The sequence below is a fragment of the Papaver somniferum genome, chromosome 9, assembly GCF_003573695.1.
Source record: "Papaver somniferum cultivar HN1 chromosome 9, ASM357369v1, whole genome shotgun sequence".
NCBI classification, from domain to species: domain Eukaryota; kingdom Viridiplantae; phylum Streptophyta; class Magnoliopsida; order Ranunculales; family Papaveraceae; genus Papaver; species Papaver somniferum.
In genome coordinates this window covers 53,780,160-53,791,029 of record NC_039366.1, presented here as the reverse complement: position 1 = coordinate 53,791,029, position 10,870 = coordinate 53,780,160, and the positions used below count along the sequence as shown (strand labels likewise).

The 10,870-nt window shown below is 34.2% G+C and overlaps 1 long non-coding RNA gene across 1 annotated transcript; it reads right to left on the bottom strand.

Annotated features, from left to right (window-relative positions):
• Window positions 1-857: 857 nt before the first annotated feature.
• Window positions 858-5,168, bottom strand: LOC113309422. The gene is made up of 4 exons (XR_003340590.1): window positions 5,107-5,168; window positions 2,064-2,116; window positions 1,880-1,961; window positions 858-1,449 (listed from the first exon to the last, which is right to left on the bottom strand). It is a non-coding gene; the product is annotated as an uncharacterized LOC113309422 (long non-coding RNA).
• Window positions 5,169-10,870: the final 5,702 nt, after the last annotated feature.

Below are 10,870 nucleotides of genomic sequence, written 5' to 3'. Positions count from 1 at the left end.
TAAAGTAAACTCTACAAATTCAAACTTCAATCGAGGGTCTAAAACGACTGCCATTGCCAATATTGGACTCAATTTTTACCAATACTTGGCAAATTTTTCTTGCATTTTCTTCGCCATGTTTCTGATGAACTCAATGCCATTAGTTGTCTCTTGATCTAATAATACTTTAATCTGACAAACCCCATCAAAATAAAAATTAGAAGTAGGATACTTGTTTCCAGAGAATAGAGTCGTGAGGTCATAAAAGACCTTGAGAAACTTCGTGACCACTTTGATTTGCTCCCATTCTTCCCCATTAGGAGACTCTGCATAGTCAGGGTCCACCAACCTCAAATGAGTGAAGACTTTTTCATACGAAATACAACTTTGCAACATAAGATAAGTAGAATTCCATCTTGTCTTAACATCTTGTCGAACACCTATCTTTACTGACATTCCTAAATCGCTGACAGTATCCAAGAAATTTTGTTTTCTTCTTTGTGAACCTTTAAGGTACTTCACTGCTAACCTTATCTTGATTACTGCTGGATCAATCTCTGTCAGTCCATCTCTTACAATAAGATTTATTATGTGAGCACAACACCTTATATGAAAGTTTCTTTTCCCAGTATCCGACATAACATTCCTTGCAATGAATCGACTCTTCATTATCTTAACACATGAAGTATTTGATGCAGCGTTATCCAAAGTGATGTTGGTTACTTTTCCTTCAATTCCCCAATCATTTAACATCAGAAATAACTTATCTGAAAGTGCTTGACCAGTATGGGGTGGTGGCAGTGGAGAAAAATTTAAAAGAAACTTCTGCAATACCCAATCTTGATCAACAAAGTGTATTGTTAAACTTATGTATCCAGTGGTGTTGACGGAGGTCCACATGTCTGATGTTAGACATATTTTACCTGGAGCACATTGTAATTTCTTGCGAATAACTTCTTTTTGGAACTTATGCATTTTAAGAATATCAGACCTTGTAGTATTCCTTGATATGGTTTCAACATCGACATTCAGATAACTACATAACTCCCTAAATTCAGTCCATTTTACACAATTAAAGGGGAGATTTTTACCAATAATTAGTCTTGCAACTAAATCCCGAAACTTTGATTGATCTATTTTGCGTGCACGAGTAGCTAGTTCTCCATTATTTGTAGATAACAAAAGTTGCCCCACATCTTGCATCTTCAGTCTAGGGAACTTCTTTAAATGCCTTGACATAGTTGATGTTCCTCCTTTCTGACTGTCATAAGCATATTCCTTCCCACAATGCTTGCACGTAGCCTTTTCTTTACCATCTTTGTCTCGTGACCAATCAAAATCATTCCATACTTTTGATGTAAATTTCCTTTTCTTTGAAGCATGCTCTTGAATTGTCATCGACTCTACTACTGTGATATCCTCTTCACTCATGACATCGTCATGGTCTTCTTCAACTGACATTTTAGGAAGCTACATAAAGAATTCAAAAATCAAAATTAGTAAGCCTTGAGCTACATCACAGGGGACTAGAGCTGTCAATAATTAAAATCCCAACAAGTACACATCCCAAACTGGCAAAGGCAAAGCCAACAAAAGTATGTTTTTTTACACTTTCATGTAAGCCAAAATAAAACATGTGCTTTCTGATTCTGACATGCTGCATATGGAGTTCATTTCCATTTTCAGAATCAGTAAACCTTTGTAATTCAAATAAATATTCACAAGCATAACGTAAGCAAGCTATGCATTATTAATTTATTATAGATTGACATTAAGAAACATGAGTTAACAATAAATGACACAAATTCGTGAAAAGGGGATTGAGGTTCTAAGAATCATTTCCACAAACACCTAACAGTACTTAAAACAAGTTATGCATTAAAAACATAGAACTACTCACCTAGATTAGGAAAGTAGAAGTAAAATCATCGGCCAATTTTTCCTATTCTTCTTCAACGGTAGTCTAAAGAAAGCCCTAACCCCTGAAAATCAAACAGATAGTTAGAAAATTAAAAAAAAAAAGATCATTAAAGTTAAACTTAAAGATCAAAATCTAATCTATAACTTAGAAGTGAAAAAACAACCTAAAGGATAAAACTTGGTTAGTTGATTACGAGTAAAGCCCTAACCCTAACCCCTGAAAATCAAACAGAATAACAGATAGTTAGAAAATTAAAAAAAAAAGATCATTATAGTTAAACTTAAAGATCAAAATCTAATCTAGAACTCAGAATAGAAAAAACAACCCTATTTAGTTTTAAGTTAGAAAAAGAGACGAACACGAATACCCCAGACTCCAGTCCAGATCTAAAACTTGAAGAGAAGTTTTCTGATTTCTCTTTCTTTAGAAAACTTAGATAAGAATGAGAAGTACCCGGTTACCTGGGTAGCAGGTGAAATACTACCGATACCTCCGATAACAGGTTATTATCATAATGTAACGGGTTGGCTGGTAACCCGCGGGTTAGACCTAGCCCGACTTGTTTTCTATTAGGGTCAGATATAACAGACCTAACCCGGCCCGTTTAGGAAACAAGCCCAGCCAAGCCGGGTTGAAACAAGTCGGGGTAGGGTCAACCCGCGGGCCGGGTTACTAATTGACAGCTCTACGTTAAACCTTCATGGGTATAGTGTGCAGATTTTATACAACTACATAAGCGAACATGTAACAGGACAGTGGTCTCGACTCGACCCTCCCATATGCATGTTATGCTACGTCTGCCATTAGGATTACTAGTAAAAAAAATTATGGTACCTCTGCCTTTAGGATTAATAGTAAAAGAAAATTTCAGATTCCAGGGAAGAAAACAAAACACCGCCTATAAAATTTAAAACACGCTACAATCTCAAAAGATTTTCGTATAACCTTGTGCAGAAGAGGGCACAAAATTTCTGACACATCGCATCAATAAGATAGAGCCAAGAAACATTATTGAACCAATTTGGCACCTGTGAAAAATATATGAAATCTGAGAGATTCCATAATTCAGTACCGAAATTCCGACTTTGAAATGTATGTGTTGTAGCATAGTACGGCTCTTCATGATCAAGTAAATAGGATTGATTGAGGTAAGAATTAAGATTCAGAAAGTAATATTTTCTAGCTAGACAACAATAAAAACTACTTAGATATGCTTTGATCAGTTAAGTGGTGTAGTGATTGCCTTCTTCGGATGTTGTAGAACAGTCGTGATAGTAGTGCCGATCACCTTGATTTTAACCAAAGCGATATAATATTAACATTATAGCAACTTTTGGAACTATATATATCGATCCTTCCTTTTTATCTGGTTCATTTACTTGTTTTCTGTTTTGAAACCATATAAACATAACTACGCTCAACTGCACCTGAAAACTACACTAAACTGAGAATTTCTAAATTGTTAGTATATGATTTCTGCTGATTAACATTACTTTCCATTACCTGAATGACTTAATGTAATACTTCTGCTGAGAGCTAGGTAACTATATTTTGCTATGATAATTCATTTGAAACTTTGAGTGTGTTGCATGTGCTTCCAAAGATTGGTTTTCGTTAATCAAGATTATGCTCTAATTAATGAATAATAATTAGATTAAAAAATTGCTAATCAATAGAGGGAACAATAAATTGTGATTTCCAATTCACAAATATAATACATTTTCTAGTTAAGATTCCAATTAACAATTAAAATCAGAGATTAGCCGTTGGCTGGTCGCTGGTCGTTGTACTTATGCGATGATGTCGAATCTCTCTGATTTATTTCTAAAAGATTTACTTTATAAACTTTTCTGTAAGATGTTTACTGAGTTAAACTGACAAATTTCTACTTAAAACAAGGAAATCGACAAATATTAGTTGAGGTATATTCCTTAAGACGTTCTTAGTTCATAATTAACCGTACTTAAGGTTCAATGTACATGAAATTGGCTATACCTACACAATTAAGAACTCTTTTTCCTTTAATCGAGACATCATTAAGAACCCTTAAAATCTTTCAGTCATAGAAGAAAAAAATTCCGTCTGTAAGTAGCATATGAGAACTAGTTTGTTTCTTTTGTAATAGAGAACGGAAGAATGAAGAAAGAAATAGGACTAACAATCACTATGACATCGTATTCGAAGATGTCCTCTACAGACATTAAGCCTTATTCAGTTTTTGATATCTCGTGGATAACCCTTCAATCGCGGCTAGTTTTCAAGGAGTTTGGTACATAGGCTTCAACTCTCTCTCAAAAACATACTCGTTTTCTTTAGGACCAAAACATTCAAGCTATTCACGTATAAGCACCATGATGTCTGAGTCAAATGAACCTAGCAAACCAAAAAACTTCAGAAAGAAAATCCTAAGTAAAGCGTCGACATATTAGCTCAAGGAAATAGCATAACTAAGAAAACAATTATACATATATGCGTGTATCCCTCGATGGACATTAGTTCATACCTAGAGTTTTTTTGTTTTTTTTTTTCTGTAGGTTGTATGCGGTGCAGGGAGCATAAGTTATGGCAACCATTGTGGGTATCCCGAGATCAGCTAAATCCATACAAAAGTACTACACGATCCCTCTATATATACATATATGGATGGAACTGCAAATCATACTTACTATATCCCTGCTCCAACCGATATAATGCTGGGCGTGGTACTTCTCCATTTGAGCAGTCTAACATTTGAACAGAGCAGTATATCTTACTGACGGGTTAGTAGTGGATCTATCTAGGAATACACTTAACTCAGAAATAAATGCTCCAGTAGTGTGTTTGCCAGATCTAATTGATCTCTCACTCCATGGATCAAATGCTACAGTGTAGGCATCCATTTGATAACAATTAGGAAAAGATTCCCGCTGCCTCAAATCAGCTAGCGGTAGACACGAAAATATTGAATCTTGTTCCATGGGTTCTTGTTTGGGTTTTAAGTTGTTTATACTTGCATATGTGGGTCTAAACGTCATGTCTAGTGTCATGTATTGCATTTAGTTGCATACTTATCAATCAAATTCCGAATTCCAAATAAATTTGAATGATCTTTACTTATTAAAAAGAAGAAAAAAAAGAACCCTAATCTTAGTATTTTTATTAACTAGTTAAGAAGTGAGATTCAAATAAGAGAAAAAAAAGAAAAGTGAAAAAAAAGAATACCTTACCTTGTTCTTAATATGTGAGAGCTTGACAAGTGAAAATTGGATTGGTACGAGTCCTTGAAAATTTAGTCGGTTATTGCTGATGCAGCATCATCAAGATTCTCAAACCAAGAAAACAGAGGCAATAATTACATCGCCACCGTTGATTTCATTGCATGTGAATCTTGATGATGCCACAGCTGCAAACAACAACTGTCAATCGCCATACCAGATTCCGCCATCAATCAAATATCCCATGCACAATCTTTTCTTCATCCAATCTCATTTAGATGAATTCTAATAGAGGTGTTTTGATGATTCACGATCTCCTTAACTCAAACCCTAATTAATTAGCTCAGCACTTGGTTATTAGGTTTCTAAGGTAAGTGGCCCTGAATCTTCCGGTTAAATACCGGTCAAAATCACCAACCTGTATCAGATTCTGGCATCTAATAAAGCAGATCGATCTTACGACTAAAAACTTGTATGGAGATACTATAGACGGACAACACTCAAAACTGTCCTACAAATGAGTATACTGAACGGAACACTACTACATAACCTAGAAAAGTGAACACAGAAAGAGAGAGTACTGTTTAGGTTTGGAGAGATGAGTTCGTATTTATATAGAAAAAGATGTGTCGAAGAAGATGACAATCTTATTTTCGTTAGGGTTTTCCTGGCTCATTAGTTTGTTTATGTTAGTAATTTATTGATAAAGTTCTTATTAGATGAAAGCTTTTTCACTGGAAGATGCCTAGCTGTAATACTATTACAAACTTACCATAGTATTATTACCTGCCAAACAAGGGATAGTCACTGGAAATCTAGACTCGTTCTAAATATTTGAAAACCTCGGTTATTGGATAGAGAATTTCTAAGAGTCAAAGGGATTATCTGTTATTGGATGTAACTTTAAAATTATGGGTTTGAATTTTTGAGAGAATTTTAAGTTGAAACAGATTCCAGAGAAGTCTCTACAAAATACAAAATAGGTGATATATTGAGAGACTATTCCAGTTAAAAAGTTTTTATTTTTTTTCTAAAGGAATGTGGAAACAAAAAATATGTAAAACCATTAAAGAAAATGATAGCACTTTACGAGGAAAAAAAATGACATATTTTTGTATCGTCCTAAAACATGTAGAAAGCTATTGTCGCTGAATTTTCCACCAAAAATTACTATCAAATTTGTAGATGACAATAAAATATAGCATCTACCAAAAGAACTAACAACTGAAAAGCAATGCAGCTGGAATATGAAGTAAGATTCAAGGTCAGATGTTGAAGACCCAAATCACAGGTCGTTAAACAGGATAGAGGCACGAAGATAGACACGGAAGACCTGAGTCCAATAACGGAAGGTGGGAAGAACCTCGAAGCTGTCAGCCAAGTCAAGATCTGGAAAGCATCGAGATAGTCATATAACGAAGAATTGTCCGGGGTCCGAACAAGTGCAAGGAGGGAAAACTATTTGGGTCTCAACTGTCACGTGCATACAACTGAGATGTAATTCAGTTACATGTAATTCCCATGTTTCATACAATGTAAGTATGACCAGAAGGTTGATACTATAAAGAAGAACATTTCATTAATAGAATTCATATTTCGAATATTTCTCTTTCCTCCCTGATTCTCTTCTAACCGCCTAACCCTTCAACCGATTTATAAGATAATCAGAAATCCTAACTTTACATCATCGGAAACGCGATCAAAGATCAGAGGTTATAGCGATAACCTAAGGTTGTATTTTCATATTAAGAACTACGATCAAAATATTGTGAATGTATGCTTCTCTTCGGAGTAATTAATTAATAAAAATAAATTAGTTTTTAATCCCTTTGTATCAAAAAGATATGCTTATTTGGTTTTACACAAGAATCAAATATTGTGAATGTATGCTTCTCTTCAAATTAATTAATTAATAAAAATAAATTAGTTTTTAATCCCTTTGTATCAAAAAGATATGCTTATTTGGTTTTAGACAAGAATTAACAAAACCAATCATTTGAGCTATTTTTCATGTTTTTTTCTAACTTATCCTTAAGAGAAAAGTGGTCAGAAATAAGAGAGAGAGAAAAAAATGGTTCCAAATTTTGTTAAAAGAGAGTGTGGTCCCCTAATATAGGCAAAGTAGTAATCTTAGAATATTTAACTTTCGTTCTATAGAAACAAGCCTATTTTTTTGATATCCATTTATGGAAACTTTTGCTATCTTTTATGAAATGGATGAAGTATTATTTAGTATTTATTTTGTGGTCAAAATTATTTTTATTCTATAATAATATGTGAAAGGTCTCTACAAATCAATGAGATTATTCTCTACAAGTCTCTACAGAAATTCACTGAAAGTTTCTCAAAGTTAATGAACTTGTCGTAAAGACTCTCTCAGATTCTCTTAAACGATAAGTTTCTCTAAATCTCTAGGAATCCCAATTGATTACCTCCTTGTAAATCTTTAAACTTAATTCTTATTTTAAATTCAAATTAGGTGTTTTATAACGAACCGTCAAAAAGAAAACGTATATCCAAAAAGGATAATTGTGAATCTTTTTTGGGAATGGTGGGTCCTAACTGAATGCCAAGAAACCGGAAACCCAACATAAAAGTTTTTGGTGCGAAAGATGACTTTGTTGATGGTTATTTTGGCATGTCCATCAAGTCTTTTTGTTCCAACATTTCTTAATTTATTGTTAATTTAAACTATTGAAAACCTGTCCTCATCTGATATTCTTTTCTGGCGACCCCAAAATTTTCACAGAGAACCTATCATTCCCAAGAATATTTATCCATTTTTGTTTATATATGAGGTATTTAAATTAGCACTGTGTTTAGAAGTATTAATTGACGCTAATTCAAAAAATAAAATCATACTGCATGAATTTGATGAATTATCCATGTCTGGCAATAATGGTACGCTTAGTTTTTTTGTTACGCAAAATATTTCGGTTACTAAAGGATTGGTATCTCGTTATTCAGAACCGAACTTATAGTCATTGATTTGGGTTTGACTATGGGTCCTAAATTAGATCCATTAAAAATGTTAGTACCCATCGGTAGAACCATTTATAGCCAATAAGTTTTTATGTCTAGTCAGTTTTCCTAGCTAGGTAAATTGATAATTATATATTTTTAGCCAAAATTCGAAGGTATAATTTTGACTTTAGATTTTTGATTCTCTTTCTTTATCTGAAAACTAATCTTTGACAATAAAAAATATCTTTATATGAAAATAAATTAGATATAAATTAAGTTAACGAAGAGTAAAAGCTTACGAAGATTCTTTTTGTTGGTGTTTATATTCTTACTAATTTAAAATCGAGGTCCAACTCTTATAACACGGTTTTATAACCAGGTCTGGTTCCAATAGTTATCTGAAAAACCGATGCACACGTGTTTATAATCCGAGGCTCCTAGACAAATTCTTAAAATTCATTTATTTTTTGGTGAAAGAGAAACATAAATAAGCACTAGATGAACAAATAAGTCAGGCGAATTTTTTAAAGAAGGATCTACCAAGTAACTAGTCGTTATTATACTCAAGGCACTTTACATGTTTAGAATGATTTTGTGTGTGTTTTAACGAACCGACTTTACCATATGGTTGGCTTAAAAAAAATTGATCATGTCAATCGGAAATTTCATGACGGGGCTTGTTATGGGATTTTGGTGGAAAATGGAGATTATGGGTGCAATATTGTGTTGAGCATATAATTTTGTTTATTTTTGTTAATAATAGTTTCATTAGCTACTTTTAGAGTAATAAAGGTGTGGGTGCCATGTTTCATGTGTATCCTATGTCTTAACATGCTTAAAACTAGAAAGGAATTATGAAAGTTTGCCCACAATATAAGATTGTGTTAGAGCATTGCTCGGTCGAACTCGCATGCGTTGCTATCTCAAGCATGTTTGTCAATATTAGTGATCAAAACTATAAGTCTTGATTACTAGCCTATTAGAGCTAAGGTGGATTAGGATACAAAGTGCGATTGAGCTCAAGACTCCATGGCAATCATCATACAAGACGAAAGACTACTCAAGGAACTGGTGGATCTTCATCGACTAAAAGGTATGAGGAGACTTGAACTTATCTGTCACTCAAAAGTCTATTTACTCTATCTCTTACTCTTGAGACAAAAGTCGTTTTGATATATAAACTTTCATTATACACATTTGCTATTTCGAGCCGAGTTTATCTCGCCTATCTATTTCTCGAAATGTGTGTTGGTAAGCTTTTGCTTTAGCCGAAAATTCATCTTTACCAAGTGAAGAAAGTCATGTTATGTTTCAATCACTTTGAAAATTTCTCTGACGAAAAATGGTCTGTGAATAACGGCTATATAACGTTCTCTGAGAATGTTTCAACGATTGAAATGAGAGTTTAGATTACATAACCATTGGTGGATATAAGCATTGTTGTGGAAACACATATATGCATAAGTCATATTCCTTGAACCAAAGTTTGCTAACTTTTTTGATCAAGTGAAGTTGGAAGTGGCGTGAGCCAAGTCCGCAAACTCAGTCCGCGAACTCGTGGAACTTCTCGGCCCGAGATTTTCTGCTGGAGTTTGTGTACTCCTTCCATGAGCTTAAGTCCAGGAACCCAGTCCGCGAACTTGAGCAGGTTATATCTAAAGTCGGTTGTTCTTGAACTAATGTTTAAATAAACTAAGGAATGCTTTTACAAACCGTGGCTATAAAGTTCATGAACCGATTCGAGTGAATCAAACCGATTTTTCTTCAATTTTGTCTTGTGTAGTTACATAAGATTTCCTTGCAATTGAACAACTCTATAACTAGTTCATTTGAGTCATTTGAACTAGTTATGGTGAAGAAGAATAAGGTTGATATGAGAGTAATCATATCGCTAACCATTTGGTTGTGTTTTTGAACCAACAAATGTTAATGTTTGGGTACGACTCATAAACCAAAATTGGACATTTCATTTTTGTATGACAAGCTAAGTTTTCGATCTAACGGTTGAGAAATATTAGCTTGAAACTAATCAGGTTTCATCTAACGGTGAATCTTGAATGCTTTGTTACTAAGCTAACATTGATTGCAAACCCTGATTTGAAAGTGTATATAAGGGAGAACTCTAGCAACTGGGAAACCTAATCCCCACACATTCTGTGTGATACTAGTTGTGCTAAGCTAGAGTCGATTCTCCTTTAACCTTTGGTTTCTTCTTCTAAACCAGGTTAACGACTTAAAGACTTCATTGGGATTGTGAATCCAGACCGATACTACTTTTATTGTAGTTGTGTGATCTGATCTTGTTGTTTCTATCGTACGAGTACAATTGTAATAATTGGCTTGAGATTGATATCTCCGATAGGCAAGATAAAAAGTAATCACAAATAAACTTCGTCTCATCGTTTGTGATTCCGCAATATCTTTTTTCGTTGCGTCGATTAAGATTATTGTGAGGTGATTGATAATACTGAGCTGTTCTTCGAGAATATAAGTCTGGTATTATTGATTGGTTCCTGTTCACCTTGATTTATCAAAAGACGGAACAAAACTCGTAGGTATATTCGTGGGAGACGGATTTATCTATTATCGTAGACTTTTCTGTGTGATACAGATTTGTTTATTAAAGTCTTCGACTTTGGGTCGTAGCAACTCTTAGTTATGGGTGAGATAAGCTAAGGGAATCAAATGCGCAGTATCCTGCTGGGATCAGAGGCGTACGAGCATAATAGTACCTTGGATCAGTGTGAGATTGATTGGGGTTCAACTACAGTCCATACCGAAGTTAGTTTGGAGTAGGCTAGTGTCTGTAGCG